The 21,993-nt window shown below is 32.5% G+C and overlaps 1 non-coding gene across 1 annotated transcript; it reads left to right on the forward strand.

The window, feature by feature from the left end:
• The first annotated feature begins 15,859 nt into the window (after nt 1–15,859).
• On the forward strand, nt 15,860–15,966 carry LOC139846176 (small nucleolar RNA R71). The gene has a single exon (XR_011758912.1). It is a non-coding gene; the product is annotated as a small nucleolar RNA R71 (small nucleolar RNA).
• Nucleotides 15,967–21,993: the final 6,027 nt, after the last annotated feature.

Here is a 21,993-nt window from a genome sequence, read left to right on the forward strand (position 1 = left end):
CATAGTAAATCCGTTTGTAATTCATAGTATTGTAATATAGTCTAGAATCATTGTAAACTTGAAGAAATATGAAGATTATGTTTGATAACAGCTCAGAGATCGAAAACAAGACCAGAGAGCCAAAGACAAGAGAGTGCGCTCAGCACACCACAAAGAGTGCGCTCAGCGCACATTGTATAATTTTGATCAGAGGATTTCTTGGCCAAAACCAAAGTGCACCAAGCGCACTTTTTGATGGTGCGCGCCGCTCACAGTGGTGCGCTCAGCGCACCCATACGCGCACTTTTGACAGAAAAGCAGATTTGAACGTGCGTAGTCGAGCTGTAAAGTATAAAGTGAAGTACGTGAGAGTGCGCTCAGCGCACCCTTACTGTGCGCGCCGCGCACAGTGCTTTTCACCAACTTTTTAGCTTATTTAATTCCATTTCCAGTTTCATTTGAGGAGTACCAGTTTCCTTTCTGCTCAGGGACGAAAAACATACGATTCAAAGCAGTTCTAGGGCATATCAAAGTGCATCTAAGCACTCAAATCATTGAAGAATCCAAGATCATTCAAGAGCTTCATCCAAGATTACTCCTAAAAGGTTAATCTTGTATTTACAATGAATTCTATCTTTGTTACTGTTATGTTTAAGTTTTCAAGCATGATTGTTGGCTAGTCCATTTTATGTTCATCTAGATAAATAACCGAGATGTTGAATGTTTACTATTGATTGATTGTAATTATGCACGATAGTTTGATGTTTGAATACAAGAACTGTTCTTGTTAAGTTTAATCCTTTCGATTCAACTAGTTGATATGTTCATTTGATTAAGAAACATCATCTTGTTAAGTTAATGTATTGATTTGCACCTAGTGACATGTGTTTATCCGTCTTTTACCAAAAGGGATAAGTTGAGTTCAAATGGTTAATTTACATAAGAATGTAAGAACGACTCTTGTAGATACTTTGGGATAGCTTAATTAGTATGTGTAATTGTCTAGGAGAATGACCAATTCCTTAGAATCTATTATACACACTTTCAACTACCTAGTTACATCAATTAACATGTGTTAGTGATTTGCCTTATCTAGTGACGTTTATAGGGATCTTATTATAACACTTAGTTAATTGTTTGGGTTGGGTGAATTGAGCATTTTACCGGACCAAGGGAATGAACTAAGTTAAATCTTTAGTTGATATAGGAGTGGATCATGTACAACACACCATTGACTTGATTATTCTTCAAGTCTTTAAACTAGTTGAATTAGTTGATTACAAATAGGAGGTCTTAGATGTCAAGAACATCACTTGCGTCGTGTAATCCCGTTTGAGTGTTTGCGCAAGACTATTCTTGGTGAACCAATTAATTAGTTCTCGTGCATAACCAATCAATCCGATCTTAATCCTAAATAACATTCAACATTAAGGGTAAAAAGTCTAGATGAGCATATTTCTTTAATTTGAATTAAAAACTATATTTCTGTTTTCATAAACTAAAAATACCAAAAATATTGTCTTTTTAATCTCATTCATCACTTGATTCGCCTATCGTAAAAGGGCAAACCAAAATATATCTTGTACTTGTAATTTTCTTAGATAATCACAATTTAGTCTATAATCCTAATTTGATTTAGATACTGTCCTTGGAACGATACACAGATTTTACCATTTATTATACTACTACACGATCGGGTACACTGCCCGTTAGTGTGTAGCAATCTCTAATCGGTATTTTTCCATACTATTTCATACGATAATTCATATACCACGTTTTGCACATCAAATTGTCGATACATATAAACGGACATTGTCGATACATATATGAACGATAATTCATATACTTCTTTTGGGTTATTGTTACATTTTAGGAAATACGGACGTTGTCGATACATATAAAGTTCATCGGGGTTGGAATCAGGTTTCTCTATTTTTATACCTTTTCCCTTATTATTTTCTTTTGCTTTATTAAATTGGGTCGAGGTAATTTCTATAACATCATCGAAATCCTTATCGGGATCCGATTCATCGGAAAATTGGTAATCTTCCCAATATTTTGCTTCCTCGGCGAAAACACCATTGACCATTATTGACTTTGGTTCGTAGGTTGAGGATTTTCTTTTATTAAACCGATTTACTGTAGGTATGAATATTTCTTCCTCTGGAACCCCTTCTTCTTCCGGTTCTTCCCCTTCCGGTTCCTCCTCTTCCGGTTCCTCTTCTTCCGGTTCCTCCTCTTCCGGTTCCTCCTCTTTCGATTCCTCTTCTTTCGGTTCCTCTTCTTCGGGAATTTGTGAATCTTCCCAAAGTATATTCGACTCTTCATTATTATTAGGTGAGTCGATGGGATTTGTACTAGAGGTAGACATCTATCACACAATATCAAACACGTTAAGAGATTAATATATCACATAATATTTACATGTTAATAATATATAGTTTTCAACAAAAAAATATTAAGCAATCGTTTTTGAAGAAAAACACGGTCGAAGTCCAGACTCACTAATGTATCCTAACAAACTCGGTAAGATACACTAATGCAAAAATTCTGGTTCTCTAAGACCAACGCTCGGATACCAACTGAAATGTCCCGTTCATATTGATTATAAACGTTCCATATTAATTGATTTCGTCTCGAGGTTTTGACCTCTATATGAGACGTTTTTCAAAGACTGCATTCATTTTTAAAATAATCATAACCTTTATTTTATCGATAAAGGTTTAAAAAGCATTATGTAGATTATCAAATAATGATAATCTAAAATATATCGTTTACACACGACCATTACATAATGGTTTACAATAAGAATATATTACATCAAAAATAAGTTTCTTGAATGCAGTTTTTACACAATATCATACAAGCATGGACTCCAAATCTTGTCCTTATTTTAGTATGCAATAGCGGAAGCTCTTAATAATCACCTGAGAATAAACATGCTTAAAACGTCAACAAAATGTTGGTGAGTTATAGGTTTAACCTATATATTATCAAATCATAATAATAGACCACAAGATTTCATATTTCAATATACATCTCATTCATAGAGATAAAAATCATTCATATGGTGAACACCTGGTAACCGGCATTAACAAGATGCATATAAGAATATGCCCTATCATTCCGGGAAATCCTTCGGACATGATAAAAACGAATTCGAAGTACTAAAGCATCCGGTACTTTGGATGGGGTTCGTTAGGCCCAATAGATCTATCTTTAGGATTCGTGTCAATTAGTACATCGGTTTACTAATTCTTAGGTTACCAAGCAAAAGGGGCATATTCGGCTTCGATCATTCACCCATATAATGTAGTTTCATTTACTTGTGTCTATTTCGTAAAATATTTATAAAACTGCACGTATTCTCATCCCAAAATATTAGATTTTAAAAGTGGGACTATAACTCACTTTCACAGATTTTTACTTCGTCGGAAAGTAAGACTTGGCCACTTGTCGATTCACGAACCTATAACAAATATATACATATATATCAAAGTATGTTCAAAATATATTTACAATATTTTTAATACATTTTAATGTTTTAAATTTATTAAGTCAGCTGTCCTCGTTAGTAACCTACAACTAGTTGTCCATAGTTAGATGTACAGAAATAAATTGATATATATTATCTTGAACCAATCCACGACCCAGTGTATAAACGTCTCAGGCTAGATCACAACTCAAAGTATATATATTTTTGGAATCAACCTCAACCCTGTATAGCTAACTCCAACATTACTGCATATAGAGTGTCTATGGTTGTTCCAAATAATATATATAGATGGGTCGATATGATATGTCAAAACATTTGCATACGTGTCTATGGTATCCCAAGATTACATAATATATTAGAATATATGTATTATACAATAAAAGTTAGCTAGGATATGATTATATAGATTTGTTACCAATTTTCACGTAGCTACAACAAGTAAAAATATCCAATCTTGTTTTACCCATAACTTCTTTGTTTTAAATCCGTTTTGAGTGGTTCAAGTTGCTATGGTTTCATATCGAACTTAAATTTATGAATCTAAACATAAAAAGTATAAGTTTATAGTCAGAAATACAGGTTATAATTCATTTTTGTAAGGGTAGTCATTTCAGTCGAAAGAACGACGTCTAGATGACCATTTTGGAATACATACTTCCACTTTGAGTTTAACCATGATTTTAGGATATAGTTTCATGTTCATAAGAAAAATCATTTTCCCAGAAGAACAAATTTTAAATCAAATTTTATCATAGTTTTTAATTAACTAACCCAAAACAGCCCGCGGTGTTACTACGACGGCGTATATCCGGTTTTTCGGTGTTTTTCGTATTTTCAGGTTTTAAATCATTAAGTTACATATCATATAGATATAAAACATGCGTTTAGTTGATTTTAAAATTCAAGTTAGAAGGATTAACTTTTGTTTGCGAACAAGTTTAGAATTAACTAAACTATGTTCTAGTGATTACAAGTTTAAACCTTCGAATAAGGTAGTTTTATATATATGAATCGAATGATGTTATGAACATCATTAATACCTCAGGTTTTGTAGATAAACGTACTAGAAATGAGAAAAATAGATCTAGCTTCAAAGGATCCTTGGATGCCTTGAAAGTTCTTGAAGCAAAATCATGACACGAAAACAAGTTCAAGTAAGATTTCCACTCGAAATAAGATTGTTAAAGTTATAGAAATTGAATCAAAGTTTGAATATGAGTATTACCTTGTATTAGAAAGATATCTTACTGTAAATAAGAAAGATTTCTTGAGGTTGGATGATCACTCAAAGTGGATTTGCAAGATTGGAAGTAAGCTAGCAAACTTGGAAGTGTTGTTGGTGTGTTCTTGAGTAGTTGTTTTATAACTTGGTTTATGTATGGATTTATGAACTAGATTGAGCTAGATTTTGTTGAAGATGATGAAGAACACTTAGAACAAAGGAATAACACTTGAGAGAGAGTAATTTGATTCAAGAAAATTGAAATGAAAATGTGTTTGTGAGTACCTAAGTTCACGTGAATTAGAATGGCATTATAGTCTCTATTAGTTTGTAATTTTGTGAGATATTTCATGCTAGATGTTAAATGATGGTTCCCACATGGTTAGGTGACTCACATGGCTACTAAGAGCTGATCATTGGAGTGTATATACCAATAGTAAATACATTTAGAAACTAGGTATTGTACGAGTACGAATACGGGTGCATACGAGTAGAATTGTTGAAGAAAATGAACGAGGATGTAATTGTAAGCATTTTTGTTATGTAGAAGTACTTTGATAAGTGTCTTGAAGTCTTTCAAAAGTGTAATAATACATATTAAAACACTACATGTATATACATTTTAACTGAGTCGTTAAGTCATCGTTAGTCGTTACATGTAAGTGTTGTTTTGAAACCTTTAAGTTAAAGATCTTGTTAAATGTTGTTAACCCAATGTTTATTATATCTAATGAGATGTTAAATTATTACATTATCATGATATTATGATGTATTAATATATCTTAATATGATATGTATACAATTAAATTTCATTACAATGATAATCGTTACATATATGTCTCGTTTCGAAATCCTTAAGTTAGTAGTCTTGTTTTTACATATGTAGTTCATTGTTAATATACTTAATGATATGTTTACTTATCATTTATCATGTTTATATAATGTATCAATATCTTAAAATGATTCATATGTAATTAGTAAGACGTTGTTATAACGATAATCGTTATATATATCATTTTCGAGTTTCTTAATTCAATAAACTCATTTTTATGTATATCACTCATTGTTGATATACTTAGGGGGATACTTACTTATCATAATATCATGTTAACTATATATATATATATATATATATATATATATATATATATATATATATATATATATATATATATATATATATATATATATATATATATATATATATATATATATATATATATATATATATATCCATATATATGTCATCATATAGTTTTTATAAGTTTTAACGTTCGTGAATCACCGGTCAACTTGGGTGGTCAATTGTCTATACGAAACCTATTTCAATTAATCAAGTCTTAATAAGTTTGATTGCTTAACATGTTAGAAACACTTAATCATGTAAATATCAATTTCATTTAATATATATAAATATGGAAAAGTTCGGGTCACTACAATTGTCTTAGTATTGAACAAACAATGGAACAAAGAGAGAATGTTTTATACATAAACCAAAGGCCTGGAAATAATTATCAAAGTAATTATCAACCGCCAAGACCAAATTACAATCAAAATCAGAATTATAACCGAAATGTTCCATACAACAACCAACAAGGTCCTAGCAATCAACAAGTATCCAATAATACTTACAATCAGCAAAGACCTATTTTTCCAATTAAACCACCACAAACCGATGATAAAAAGCCAAATTTAGAAGACATGATGTCGAAGCTAGTTGAATCTCAAACGCAGTTTTTCACATCTCAGAAACAAACTAATGAATAAAATGCTCAAGCATTTAGAAATCAACAAGCTTCAATCCAAAATCTGGAACAAGAAGTAAGTAACCTAACAAGGTTAATAGGTGAAAGAAAACCGGGGAGTCTACCTAGCGATACAAATGCTAACCCCCGAAATGAAACAACTAAAGCCATTACCACGAGAAGTGGTATTACACTTAAATCACCTGAAATACCTGTAATTTCTGAGGACGCTATTCCTACTACACATGCACCACAATCTGAGCAAGATAAGGAAACAGAACCGGTAGTTGAAAAGGTTAATGAAGATAACACAGTTAAGATAAAATCTTATGTTAAACCATACCAACCACCACTTCCTTACCCAAGTAAGATGAGAAAAGAAAGACTTGAAGCCGAGCAATCCAAATTCTTGGATATGTTTAAACAAATAAATGTTAATCTTCCTTTCATTGATGTGATTTTAGGAATGCCAAGGTATGCTAAATTCTTGAAAAATCTAATCACAAATAGAAATAAAATGGAAGAACTCTCGGCTGTTACAATGAATGCTAATTGTTCTGCAGTATTGTTGAATAAGATACCAGAAAAATTATCAGATCCAGGAAGTTTCACAATTCCATGTTTTCTGGGTAGTCTTAGTTCAATAGAAGCATTGGCAGACTTAGGTGCTAGTATAAATTTAATGCCATATTCATTATACACTAAACTAGACCATGGGGAATTGAAACCAACACGAATAAGCATACAACTAGCCGATCGATCAGTAAAATATCCTAGAGGGATAATGGAAAACATGCTAGTTAAACTTGGTACTTTAGTATTTCCAGTAGACTTTGTTATTCTAGACATGGAAGAAGATTCTCGAGTTCCTCTCATATTAGGAAGACCATTCTCAAACACGGCTAAAGCAATAATAGACGTGTTCGGTAAGAAACTGACCCTAAGTATAGAGGACGAGAGTGTTACCTTTTCTGTGGATAGAGCCATGCAATAACCGCAATCTTCAGATGATACATGTTATTACATTCAAACTATAAATTCACATGCAGAATTGTTAGAAGAATTTCCAGAATTACAAGGAACAGGAGAATGTTCTTTAGGAGAAGGAACTGAACCAATTGATGAAGCTGAAATGTTAGCTACACTTATGGCTAATGAATACGAACCAACAATAGAAGAACTCCGAATGCTAAAAGAAGAAGACAGATATCGATACAAATCATCGATAGAAGAACCACCGACATTAGAGTTAAAACCACTTCCAACCCATTTGAAATATGCTTATTTACATGGTGAATCTGAATTACCTGTAATAATATCATCTTCTCTTACGGAAAATGAAAAATCTCAACTCATTTCTGTGCTAAAAGCTCATAAACCAGCTATTGCATGGAAGATTCATGACATTAAAGGCATAAGTCCTTCGTATTGCACACATAAAATCCTTATGGAAGAAGGTCATAAAACATATGTGCAACGCCAACGAAGACTAAATCCTAATATGCAAGATGTTGTTAAAAAAGAAATTATTAAACTGCTAGATGCAGGTTTAATTTATCCAATTTTTGATAGTCCATGGGTAAGCCAAGTTCAATGCGTACCTAAGAAGGGTGGCATGACTGTCATTACAAATGAAAAAAATGAGCTTATTCCTACTAGGACTGTAATATGATGGCGTGTGTGTATTGATTATAGAAAATTAAATGACGCCACCAAAAAAGATCACTTTCCCTTACCTTTCATTGATCAAATGTTGGAAAGGTTAGCCGGAAACAGTTACTATTGTTTTCTTGACGGTTTCTCCGGATACTTTCAAATTCCAATCGCACCCGAGGACCAAGAGAAAACCACATTCACGTGCCCTTATGGTACTTTTGCTTACAAACGCATGCCATTTGGACTTTGCAATGCCCCTACAACCTTTCAAAGGTGCATGATGGCGATTTTTCACGACATGATAGAAGAATGCATGGAAGTTTTCATGGATGACTTTTCAGTCTTCGGTGATACTTTTGAAACATGTCTAGTTAATCTTGAACGAATGCTTATTAGATGCGAACAATCAAATCTAGTACTTAATTGGGAGAAATGCCATTTCATGGTTAAAGAAGGCATCGTTCTTGGTCATAAAATTTCAAAGGAAGGAATTGAAGTGGACAGAGCTAAAGTAGATGTAATTGCTAACCTTCCATATCCCACCAATGTTAGAGGAGTTAGGAGTTTTCTAGGGCATGCCGGTTTTTACCGACGTTTCATAAAAGATTTTTCTAAAATTGCCACTCCTATGAATAAACTCCTTGAAAAAGATGCTCCATTTATCTTTTCGGATAAATGCATCAAATCTTTTAATATTCTTAAAGAAAAACTCACTAATGCGCCGTTCATGATAACTCCAAATTGGAATTTACCATTTGAACTTATGTGCGATGCCAGTGATTTTGCAATGGGAGCCGTTTTAGGACAAAGGATTGAAAAACAATTTCAACCTATCTATTACGCTATTAAGACGTTACAAGGAGCACAAACAAATTACACAACTACTGAAAAAGAACTCCTTGCCATTGTCTTTGCTTTTGACAAATTCCGTTCATATCTCGTTCTAGCTAAAAACCGGTGGTCTATACCGACCGTTCTGCTCTTAGATACCTATTTTCGAAATAAGATGCCAAACCACGATTAATCCGTTGGATCTTACTCTTACAAGAGTTCGATATTGAAATCTGAGACAAAAAGGGAGCAGAAAATCTCGCCGCTGATCATCTTTCTCGTCTTGAAAATCCCGAATTAGAAGTTCTAAATGAATCGGCTATACAAGATAACTTTCCAGATGAATATCTTTTGAGAATCGATTATAATGAAATTTCATGGTTTGCAGACTATGCAAACTACTTAGTCTGTGGATTCCTTGAAAAAGGGTTGTCGTACCAAAAACGAAAGAAATTCTTTAGTGATATAAAACACTATTTCTGGGAAGATCCACATTTGTTTAAAAGTTGTCCCGATGGAATAATACGCCGATGCGTATTCGGAGATGAAGCTAGTCAAATCTTAAACCATTGTCACACAGGACCAACAGGAGGGCATTATGGGCCTCAACTCACAGCAAGAAAAGTTTACGATGCTGGATTCTATTGGCCTACAATTTTCAAAGACGCACACCTTCTTTGTAAATCCTGTGATGCTTGTCAACGGGCCAGAAAAATAAGTCAACGTGATGAAATGCCACAAAATATCATTCAAGTATGTGAAGTATTTGACGTTTGGGGTATTGACTTTATGGGTCCATGATGATGTAGCGTGAGGGTACGAAATAGTATTATTTTTAATACAAAATACTACAAAATATGACACAAGTTTTATTAATTTACGGATGGGATATACCTAAACCTTGCTACAACACTATAAGCAGTGTACCTAATCGTAGAGTAGTGTAGTTTTTAGTAAGTCCGGTTCGTCCACAGGGAGCTGGTGATACTTACTATATTTTTAACTATATTTATACAAAATATATATAATTATATAAGTAGTAATATTATTATAAAAGGGGGGTTTTACCGTTTAATGACCGGTTTGTCGATTCTATATTTTAAGCGTAAAGATAAATGACGATAATTAAAGTGCGTAAAATAATGACAATAAATAAAATGACAGTAAATAAAATTGCGAGTAATAAAATGACAGTAAATAAAGATACGATGAGAAATATAATAAAAGAATTATGCTTATTTAAACTTCCGTAATCATGATGTTTGACGTGTTGATTTTAATTTATTACCATGGGTTAATTGTCCTTTGTCCTGGTTTATTTGATACGTCTATCTGGTTTTTGTCCATAATAGTCCATCGGTCATAAAAATAAAGTGCGAGTATCCTCGTCAAATTACCCTTATACCCGAAGTCAAATATTCCAACTGATTAAGGATTTAAACTGTGACGCAGTTATCACTTCTGTCAACAATTACACCAGTTATCACTGTATGTAATCCACCCCTGTTTTAATTAGTTTATGAATATTAATTCATCCACTTGATCAGAATGAATAATCAATTACCCAACCCAATTGATTAATTAAATGATTATAACAGATTCCATATGAACATCACTAAATAGGACAACCATAATCATTATTAATTATTAGGTTAATTAATTTGAAGATAGGTTTGACAGACTCCAATGAGTTGTCACTCAATTAGACAATACCCCCCATCTATTAATAGTCAATAGTTCAATTTCCACAAGTGTCGGTCTTTTGCCCAAACCTTAATTATGGTCCAAAGTTCAATAACCCCTTCTTAATATTTTAGCCCAACATCACGATTACTTCGGCTCAAATAAGCATAATAATAACTTAGTTACGATACATTAATGTAAAAAGGTTGAACATAACTTACAATGATTAAAAATAGCGTAGCGTTACACGGACAGAATTTCGACTTACACACTCAAACGATCTCTATCATAAATCTTATTATTATCATAATTTAAAATTAAAATTAAGATTATTGTTATATCTTATTAAGTTAACATTATGATAGAGATATAGAATATAGATATTGATAATTGATATTGATAAATAAGAAAAAGATAGAAAAAGGTGTGTTTTTACATTACAATTACAAAGCCTTTTATAGGCGAATTTAGAAATTGAATTTTCACTTATGACCCCTGAACTATGCTCAATTAACAACTTTTTATTATTTAATATTATTCTTATTATGAATTATTTAAATATTATATTTTATTCTTGTGCATAGTTGACTCGTAATTTTTACACCGTTGCGTCGAGCGTTGAGAGTTGACTCTGGTCCCGGTTCCGGATTTTCGAACGTCCTTGCGTACAATTTTATATTTTGTACTTTGCGTTTTGTAACTTGTACTCTTGTCATTTTTAGACGTTCCTCATCAATAATTTGAACCTTTTTGATTGTATCTTGTACTTTTGAGCTTTTTGGACCTTTGTGTCTTCAATTCGTCGTTTTCGCCTTTTGTCTTCGCACTTATTTAAAATAAACGAATATTACTTGAAAATGGAACAATTGCAACTAAAATCTTGTCTTTCTTGGGGGATTTTGCTATGAAATATATGTTCCTTTTTAGCCTTATCAATATCCCCACACTTGAGCGTTGCTTGTCCTCAAGCAATACAGTCTTGAAATAATATAATACATCACACGAATCACTTCTTTATTCTTCACACTTTGTACATCAGTGATTTTGATAGAGCGGTATAAACAATGATAGTAACGATATGGTTAAAGGTGGGTGTGTCATCCACAGTTGCCTTGGGTTTAGGACAACGACACTTGCAATCAAATAGCCGATTTACTTTCGGTTTCCAAAGCAAAGTGCACATTTGAAAGGCGGTTTACAGTCCCACATGACTATAAAAATTTAGATCCTTTAAGGAAATTGGATCTTTATGAAAACATTTGATCTTTTGAAAATTCAAGCTAGATTTTACCCTAGACAAGTTTTCTGATTTGATCCATCATCGGTGTTGCAAAATATATTTGTGGATCAATATTTTGGCTAAAACTTTTAGGTTCGTGTAATCCACTGCTATCCCGGTATCGGAAAGTACACATCTAGTTTACTTGTTCCGTATATTATCTTTCGGTAAACTACCGTCCGGTTGTAAAGGAAAGCGATGAACAAGAAACTGTTAAGGCAATGTCCCGTGACATGCAGATGATTATGGTCTTTTAACGTGTCGGATGCTAGAACTATCCTTGGTAGGAGCGATAGTAAAGATCATCCTATGATTTTTCGGTCTGGCACAAGGTCCTGTCTCCGACCATGCTATGCAACCACCGTTCTTACGGTTGACACCCGATTTGGTTCAGGTGACCTAATGAATTCCAGGTGAATTCCTAGGATTTTACGTTCAATGGTAATGAACGCATTGAAAATGGGTTTTCAGAAAACAAATCGGTTTGTATTTTTGATCAAAATATTTTCTCGTTCAAGCTCGAGTTTAGATATCATTGAATTCCATGAGTTTGAATTCTCAATCTTTAAGGTCAATCTCAAGGATTGAGTAATATCAGTCTTAAAAGCTGATTTTTAATCTTTAAGGAGATTATCCTTTCTGGGGATCTGATTCATTAGTCTTATCAAGCTAATTTGCACGGTGCCTCCCCATTGTACGAGATAAATCCTTCTCATGGTTAGGATAAATCTGACCACTTGGCGACCCTGTTTGATGCTGAGGTCCGTGGATTTCCTGCTGATTTTAGAGATGACTTTTCTAGATTTTTCGTCAACCTACAGCTGGTCTGGACGACAACTTCTTGACCTAAATCAAGAAGCGCGTGTCTTTTTCGGAAGACTTTACTTCCTTTTAATGATGGAATTGATTCATCGTGTAGATCCATCTTTCTTTCAAATATATTACAGTAAACCGGGTAAAACTGATTAGTATCATCCAAAACAAAAGTACCTGCAATAATCTTGTACAAAGATATGTGATAGATAATTTTTAATTGAATAACTTGGTACATTCTCCCCACACTTAGTTTCTTTCTTTGCCTTTTTATTCTCCTTTATTCCATTTTAAATGAATTCAAGCATTTTAGGTTGTTTCTCAATTTATGTCCTTTCCGAGGTAACGATAATTTCGGCATTAACACCTAGTTTTATCGTTCATAAATATGTATAAACATGATTTTGAATTCATTTAGTTAAAAAATTTTAAAATTTTCATAATATTTAGAAAATAAGCCAAGTATAAACCCGAGAGAATTTATAACCCTTCCCCACACTTGAGATCATGCAATGCCCTCATTTGCATGAAATCAGACTATAATTATTAATTCATGAGGGTGATTAGTGTAGAAAAGTGATTAAAAATACCCAGTTTGTAATTACAAAGCTCGTCGAATGATAGATGGCGCGCCTCATCGTTCATTCCTTCATTTATTATATCACATATGTTGTTTTGCATCTTGTCGTCAAAATCAATACCTTTTGCTGAACTTAATGTTAGTCTTTGAAAGTGCGTTGTTTTACCCTGTTGTTTACATGATAAAATACGAACATATATACATATTTTTAAAGTTGGGTATATTACCCCACGTTCAAAAATTTATAAAATCAAATATATTTTTTTTTTGGCATACTTTAAATCAATAAAATTAAAAATAATGATGAAAAAATTTTTTGCCCCGCCCTCGGGTAAAGTAATTTCGGCTCAACGGCCTAGTCTTCAACTCACGACGAATTTTAGAAATCATTTTTTTTCAACTTAATGAAATAAAGTAAATTTTTGTTTTTAAATTCACACAAAACTTAAAAAGAAAACATATTAATTTCATATAAAACCTAAAAAACAAAAAAAATTCAGAATGGGGGGAGAAAACTAGTTCTTTAGTGTCTGCTAGCGGAAAAGACCAATCGAATTCCATTCTCGGAACTACACGAGAACAGAACAACTAACTCCAAACAGCATTTTCTTTTTAGAATATTTGAATCTCCTCACACTTAGGTAGATGTGGTGTCGAAATTGTGATTAACTTCATCGTCAATTTCTCTTGGACCATAATCAACTTGCATATCTGTGACTTTTGCTTTAAGCCAGTGACCAGCTTTTTCCGTAATATCCACAAATTCAACTAGCTTTGCCTTTTCTTTAGGCGACAGATTGGATACTAACCGGTTATATAACCTAAAGTTTCCCTTACTTTTAGCATCAATAACCCGTTTAAAAAGTTTCTTCATTGAACTGTTAATAACGGGGTTATTTAATTTCGTATCAACTATGGGGTTCTTTATTATCAAGTCATCATTAGGTGTTACTTCATTTTCCCCACACTTAGGCGTTCTATTATTGTTAAGCATTACCGTTGGAGTTGGTAAAACAACATGGTTCTTACCAATCGTTTTTGTCGGTTCAACGGTTTTGGTTTGTGGATATTTAGACTTTCGAATCATAAAGGTGATCGATTTCTCATCATTACTAAGTGTCATTCTACCCTTTCTTACATCAAATAACGCCCCGGTGGACGCTAAGAATGGTCGACCTAAAATTAGAGGAACGTTTGAGTCCTCTTCTATGTCAATGACAATGAATTCGACTAGAAAGGTTAAATTACCTACTTGAACGGGTAGGTTGTCAGCAATTCCAACTGGGTGCTTAATGGTTTGATCAAGGAGTCGAACACTCATACCCGTTGGAGTTAACTCACCTACACCTAATCTCTTATATAATGAAAGAGGCATAACACTCACACTTGAACCTAAATCTGCTAGTGCATCATACATGACACAGTCACTAAGTAGACAAGGAACAATAAATTCACCCGGATCACCTACCCTAGGTGGAGGATTTGGTGGAACTGTCTTCACCGGGTTTACTTCTACTGTTTTTGTTTCTTGCACTTTTTTATTCTTCTTCTTCTTCTTTCCAGAGGTATCACAAACTTTATTACCTATTACTTGCTCATACTCAACTCCTTTTCTTGGAAACGGGATGGGTGGTCTGTATGGTGCCACCACTAGCTTTACATACTCGGGTGGTGGTGGTGGTGTAACTTCTTCATTGTTACTTACATCTAAAACTTTCCCATCTTCTGGTATTGGTTTTTCAGAATTTGTTGATATCATGTTAACATTTTCATTCCGAGGATTTACTTCATTATTACTCGGTAGCTTTCCTTGTTCCCTTTCACTCATCAATCTAACAAGAGTACCTACTTGTTTTTCTAGATTCAAAATGGAAGCTTGTTGAGTTCTAAATGACTGCTCAAACCTCTCATTCGTTTGGGTTTGAGTTTCAATAAATTGTGTTTGAGATTCAACTAGCTTAAATACCACTTCTTCCAGATTTGACTTCTTCTCGTCGGTTTGTTGTGGTGGTTTATACAAGCCAGGTCTTTGTTGATTGAAAGTGTTGTTTTGAGTTGTTGGTTATTCGGACCTTGTTGGTTATACGAGTTATTGTCGGGTCCTTTTGGATTGTAAAGAATGTTTTGATTTCGATTGAAGTTTGGCCTTGGCGGTTGATAATTATTCTGATAACTATTTTCCAGCCTTTGGTTCATGTAGACAACATTCTCACGTTGTTCCATCGTTTGTTCAATGTGACAGTCTTTCATTAAGTGTGGTCCACCGCATTGCTCACAACTGATTCGTATTGCGTGAATATCTTTATTCATCTTTTCCATTCGTCTTTCGAAAGCATCTATTTTTGCGGAAACGGAATCAAAGTCATGGCTAGAATCGGCTCTAGCCGCTTTAGATGAACGAAAAATATCTTTTTCTTGATGCCACTCATGAGAGTGGGAGGCTGTGTTATCAATAATTTTGTAAGCTTCAGTTGCGGTTTTCTTCATAATGGAACCACCAGCTGTTATGTCGATGTCTTTTCGTGTAGCAACGTTGACACCTTGGTAGAATATTTGTACTATTTGATAAGTGTCTAAACCGTGTTGAGGACATCCTCTCAACATCCTTCCGAATCTTGTCCACGCCTCATATAATGTTTCATTTGGCTTTTGTGTGAACGTAACAATTTCTCCTTGAAGTCTCACGGCTTTAGATGCCGGAAAGAATCTTTGAAGAAATTTTTCAACTAAGACATCCCATGTGTCAATCGCCCCTTCAGGTAACGATTCTAACCAATCTTTGGCTTCTCCCTTTAAAGTCCAGGGAAACAACATGAGATAGATCTGCTCATCTTCCACTTCTCGGATTTTGAATAGTGTACAAATTCTTTTAAACGTACGAAGGTGTTCGTTAGGATCTTCATTCGGTGCACCACTGAATTGGCATTGGTTAGTTACCATGTGTAGAATTTGTCCTTTGATTTCATAATCTGGCGCATTAACTTCTGGCTTAATAATGGCGTGACCTTGGCCCGTGCGTGTGGCTCTCATTCGATCTTCCATACTTAGAGGTTCCGTTACTTCCATAATTGAATTTGTTGAATACGAATCACTAGAGGATTCTGATTTAATGGTTTGTGGCTCAGGAGGAATAATTAGTGGTTCAGGATCTTGGAATTGTCCTTGAATATGCTCCGGGTTCTTAATTGTGAAGTCGGGTTCAAAAGATGGATTATCGGAAATTTGAGTTGGAGTTCTTGTTCGACTAGATGACGATTCTAAAGAAAAATCAACGGCGACAATATTTGCTAGATGTCTTGATCGAGTTACAGGTGGTGAACGTATGAAAGGTGGTGAACGTTTTGCTCGGTGCATTCACAGAATATCCTATTATTTATAAAAATAAGAAAAACTTATATAAGTTGTCCAATCAATAGACTTTTCTGATTTTGCCCACGTTTCGAATAGCCAAAAGATGCAGCAGAGGGGCAGGATTCGTTTGGTCTCAATATAATTGAGTACTGTTTGGCTCCAATAACCCGGTCCACGTACAAATCCAACTATTACTACGAACCAGAAAATTTTGATGTCTATCAATTTAACCACTTAAAATAAATTTTCGTAATTTTAAGAAATTTAGAGAAGAAGTAGAAAAAAATCTAAGTCCTAAAAACTAGAATGGCGAGAAATAAGAAAGAAAAAGATTGCGCGTCGAAAAAGGTCGAAAAATAAAAGGTCGAAAAATAGGCGTCGAAAAATAAAAATAAGAAAGTAGCGCGAAAAACGGCGTCGCAAAATTCTAAAGCACCTAAAACTTAGTCTAAGGAATAAGCACTTAAGGGATTTTACGGCAAACCCTAAAAATTCTAGAAGTAAAAATAACTATGGCAAAAATAAACTTAATACTAAAAGTTGCGACTATAGTCTAAAAATCTAAAGGTAATAAAATTAAAAAAAAACTTTTTTTTTTATAGACAAAATCTTAAAAAAATATATTTTTTTTAATAATTTTTTTTTTTACGTTTTTTTTTACGTTTTTGTTTTTTTTTACGTTTTTTTTTTTAAGTTTTTTTTTTTTTTTTAAGTTTTTTTTTTTTAAAAACGAATTTTTTTTTCTAAAAAAAAACGTTTTTTTTTTTTACAATTTTTTTTTTTTTTTAAAAAAATGATTTTTTTTACAAATTAATACTTTTTTTTATAATTATTATTTTTTTTTCAAAACTTTTTTTTTTAATTCATTTACTATTCATGAATAGTAAATGAAAAGAAATTAATTAATTTACTATTCACATGAAAGCGATATGATAGAAATTATTAATTACAAGTTACATAATATACCCCTGACGTATTTAATAAATACGACTTTTTAAAACTTTTACGATTCAAAATATATTCTAAAATATTATTATATTATTATATTCTATTTCAATATTATTATATTATTATATTCTATTTCAATATTATTATATTATTATATTTTATTTCAATATTATTATAATTAAAAATATAGCGTTTTAGCGCTCCCCGGCAGCGGCGCCAAAAACTTGATGATGTAGCGTGAGGGTACGAAATAGTATTATTTTTAATACAAAATACTACAAAATATGACACAAGTTTTATTAATTTACGGATGGGATATACCTAAACCTTGCTACAACACTATAAGCAGTGTACCTAATCGTAGAGTAGTGTAGTTTTTAGTAAGTCCGGTTCGTTCCACAGGGAGCTGGTGATACTTACTATATTTTTAACTATATTTATACAAAATATATATAATTATATAAGTAGTAATATTATTATAAAAGGGGGGGTTTTACCGTTTAATGACCGGTTTGTCGATTCTATATTTTAAGCGTAAAGATAAATGACGATAATTAAAGTGCGTAAAATAATGACAATAAATAAAATGACAGTAAATAAAATTGCGAGTAATAAAATGACAGTAAATAAAGATACGATGAGAAATATAATAAAAGAATTATGCTTATTTAAACTTCCGTAATCATGATGTTTGACGTGTTGATTTTAATTTATTACCATGGGTTAATTGTCCTTTGTCCTGGTTTATTTGATACGTCTATCTGGTTTTTGTCCATAATAGTCCATCGGTCATAAAAATAAAGTGCGAGTATCCTCGTCAAATTACCCTTATACCCGAAGTCAAATATTCCAACTGATTAAGGATTTAAACTGTGACGCAGTTATCACTTCTGTCAACAATTACACCAGTTATCACTGTATGTAATCCACCCCTGTTTTAATTAGTTTATGAATATTAATTCATCCACTTGATCAGAATGAATAATCAATTACCCAACCCAATTGATTAATTAAATGATTATAACAGATTCCATATGAACATCACTAAATAGGACAACCATAATCATTATTAATTATTAGGTTAATTAATTTGAAGATAGGTTCGACAGACTCCAATGAGTTGTCACTCAATTAGACAATACCCCCCATCTATTAATAGTCAATAGTTCAATTTCCACAAGTGTCGGTCTTTTGCCCAAACCTTAATTATGGTCCAAAGTTCAATAACCCCTTCTTAATATTTTAGCCCAACATCACGATTACTTCGGCTCAAATAAGCATAATAATAACTTAGTTACGATACATTAATGTAAAAAGGTTGAACATAACTTACAATGATTAAAAATAGCGTAGCGTTACACGGACAGAATTTCGACTTACACACTCAAACGATCTCTATCATAAATCTTATTATTATCATAATTTAAAATTAAAATTAAGATTATTGTTATATCTTATTAAGTTAACATTATGATAGAGATATAGAATATAGATATTGATAATTGATATTGATAAATAAGAAAAAGATAGAAAAAGGTGTGTTTTTACATTACGATTACAAAGCCTTTTATAGGCGAATTTAGAAATTGAATTTTCACTTATGACCCCTGAACTATGCTCAATTAACAACTTTTTATTATTTAATATTATTCTTATTATGAATTATTTAAATATTATATTTTATTCTTGTGCATAGTTGACTCGTAATTTTTACACCGTTGCGTCGAGCGTTGAGAGTTGACTCTGGTCCCGGTTCCGGATTTTCGAACGTCCTTGCGTACAATTTTATATTTTGTACTTTGCTTTTTGTAACTTGTACTCTTGTCATTTTTAGACGTTCCTCATCAATAATTTGAACCTTTTTGATTGTATCTTGTACTTTTGAGCTTTTTGGACCTTTGTGTCTTCAATTCGTCGTTTTCGCCTTTTGTCTTCGCACTTATTTAAAATAAACGAATATTACTTGAAAATGGAACAATTGCAACTAAAATCTTGTCTTTCTTGGGGGATTTTGCTATGAAATATATGTTCCTTTTTAGCCTTATCAGTCCATTTCCAAAATCTCATAATAATCTCTACATTCTCGTTGCCATTGATTATGTATCTAAATGGGTGAAAGCACAAGCTCTCCCAACTAACGATGCACGAGTTGTAGTTAACTTTTTAAAACGTCTTTTTGCTAGGTTCGGAACACCGAAAGCTTTAATAAGTGATCGGGGTACTCATTTTTGTAACAATCAACTTGAGAAAGTTCTCAAAAGATATGGAGTGACTCATAAAATCTCAACCGCTTATCATCCACAAACAAGTGGATAAGTTGAAAATATCAACCGAGCATTAAAACGTATTCTAGAGAAAACTGTAGGATCGAATCCAAAGGAATTATCCATGAAATTGGAGGATGCACTCTGGGCTTTTAGAACAGTCTACAAAACTCCAATTGGAACCACACCTTTTAGACTCGTTTACGGAAAAGCATGTCACCTTCCAGTAGAAATTGAGCATAAAGCATTTTGGGCTTTGAAGACATGTAATCTTGATTTACATGAAGCTAGACGTCTACGGTTAAGTCAACTAAACGAATTAGAAGAACTAAGACATGAAGCATATGAAAATTCGTTAATCTATAAGGAAAGAACGAAGAAATGGCATGATAAAAGAATCAGAAGTTCAAAAGAATTTAAGGAAGGAGACAGATGAAAGGACCCGTTCATATACATTATAAACGATTCACAATAGTTGATTACATTGCGAGGTATTTGACCTCTATATGATACATTTTACAAACATTGCATTCGTTTTTAAAAGACAATCTTTCTTTACATCGAAAATTGACATGTATGCATACCATTTCATAATATCCAAACTATAAATGACCTAATCTGTCATTTACTTAATAATAATCTTTAATGAACTTCAACGACTCGAATGCAACGTCTTTTGAAATATGTCATGAATGACTCCAAGTAATATCTTTAAAATGAGCTAATGCACAGCGGAAGATCTCTTTCAAACCTGAGAATAAACATGCTTTCAAGTGTCAACCAAAAGGTTGGTGAGTTCATTAGTTTATCATAATCATTTATTTCCATCATTTTAATAGACCACAAGAATTTCATTTCCAGTTCTCATAAATATACGTCCCATGCATAGAGACAAAAATAATCATTCAAATGGTGAACACCTGGTAACCGACATTAACAATATGCATATAAGAATATCCCCTATCATTCCGGGATCCTCCTTCGGACATGATATAAATTTCGAAGTACTAAAGCATCCGGTACTTTGGATGGGGTTTGTTAGGCCCAATAGATCTATCTTTAGGATTCGCGTCAATTAGGGTGTCTGTTCCCTAATTCTTAGATTACCAGACTTTAATAAAAAGGGGCATATTCGATTTCGATAATTCAACCATATAATGTAGTTTCGATTACTTGTGTCTATTTCGAAAAACATTTATAAAAATTGCGCATGTATTCTCAGCCCAAAAATATAAAGGGTAAAAAGGCAAATGAAACTCACCATACTGTATTTTGTAGTAAAAATACATATAACATCATTGAACAAGTGTAAGGTTGGCCTTGGATTCACGAACCTAAATTATTTATATATAATTATGTATTTGTCAATATTTGTCTAATACATTAAGTTAAGTCATAGTGTACCACAATCCTAATGCTCGAGTCTAGTATGCAAAGGTCGACAAAAATTAGTTTAACTCCAAATGATTTCAAAACTTTATAAATGTTTTATTATATAATTTAAATATCGTCGTTTTATATTTTTAAAATATTTTTTTTTTAAAGATTTAATAAAGTAAATAATATAATTCGTTTATAAATAAAATTTTATATTAAAATATACTTTTATATATCTTAAGTAATAAAACTTATAAAGTTCATTTAATATCATAAAAATACTGCGATAGATTCTATTAAGGTAGTTATATAATTTGTATTACATTTCTAGTTAATAATATAGTATTGATAATAATAATAAGTAACAGTCGTGTTATTTTGGAATAATAACAATTTGATAAAAAAATTAAGACAACGATATTAACGACGATAATAATCATTTTTACGAAATTTTAATTGACTATAACTTTTAATCCGTCCATCAAATCTATTTGGCATCTAAAGGAAAAGTTCTTAATTTTTTTCTAGCTTTTTAAGGACATGCAAATCTTATATCTTCCTTCAACTATAATATAACAACCTTTAAGATTCGGCATAACCTATCTAAGGGCACTATCAAATTTACAAGCATGCATAATCCTATTTTCTCGAGCACTAGTCAGGGATACACTATTAGTATGTAAAAATTAAATTAGGAGTACTCACGTATCAATATTGAGGTTCAATATTGTAGGAAAGGTACGTAGACGCAATGGAGGTGACAAACACT

Source organism: Rutidosis leptorrhynchoides, chromosome 4 (genome assembly GCF_046630445.1).
Source record: "Rutidosis leptorrhynchoides isolate AG116_Rl617_1_P2 chromosome 4, CSIRO_AGI_Rlap_v1, whole genome shotgun sequence".
NCBI lineage: Eukaryota > Viridiplantae > Streptophyta > Magnoliopsida > Asterales > Asteraceae > Rutidosis > Rutidosis leptorrhynchoides.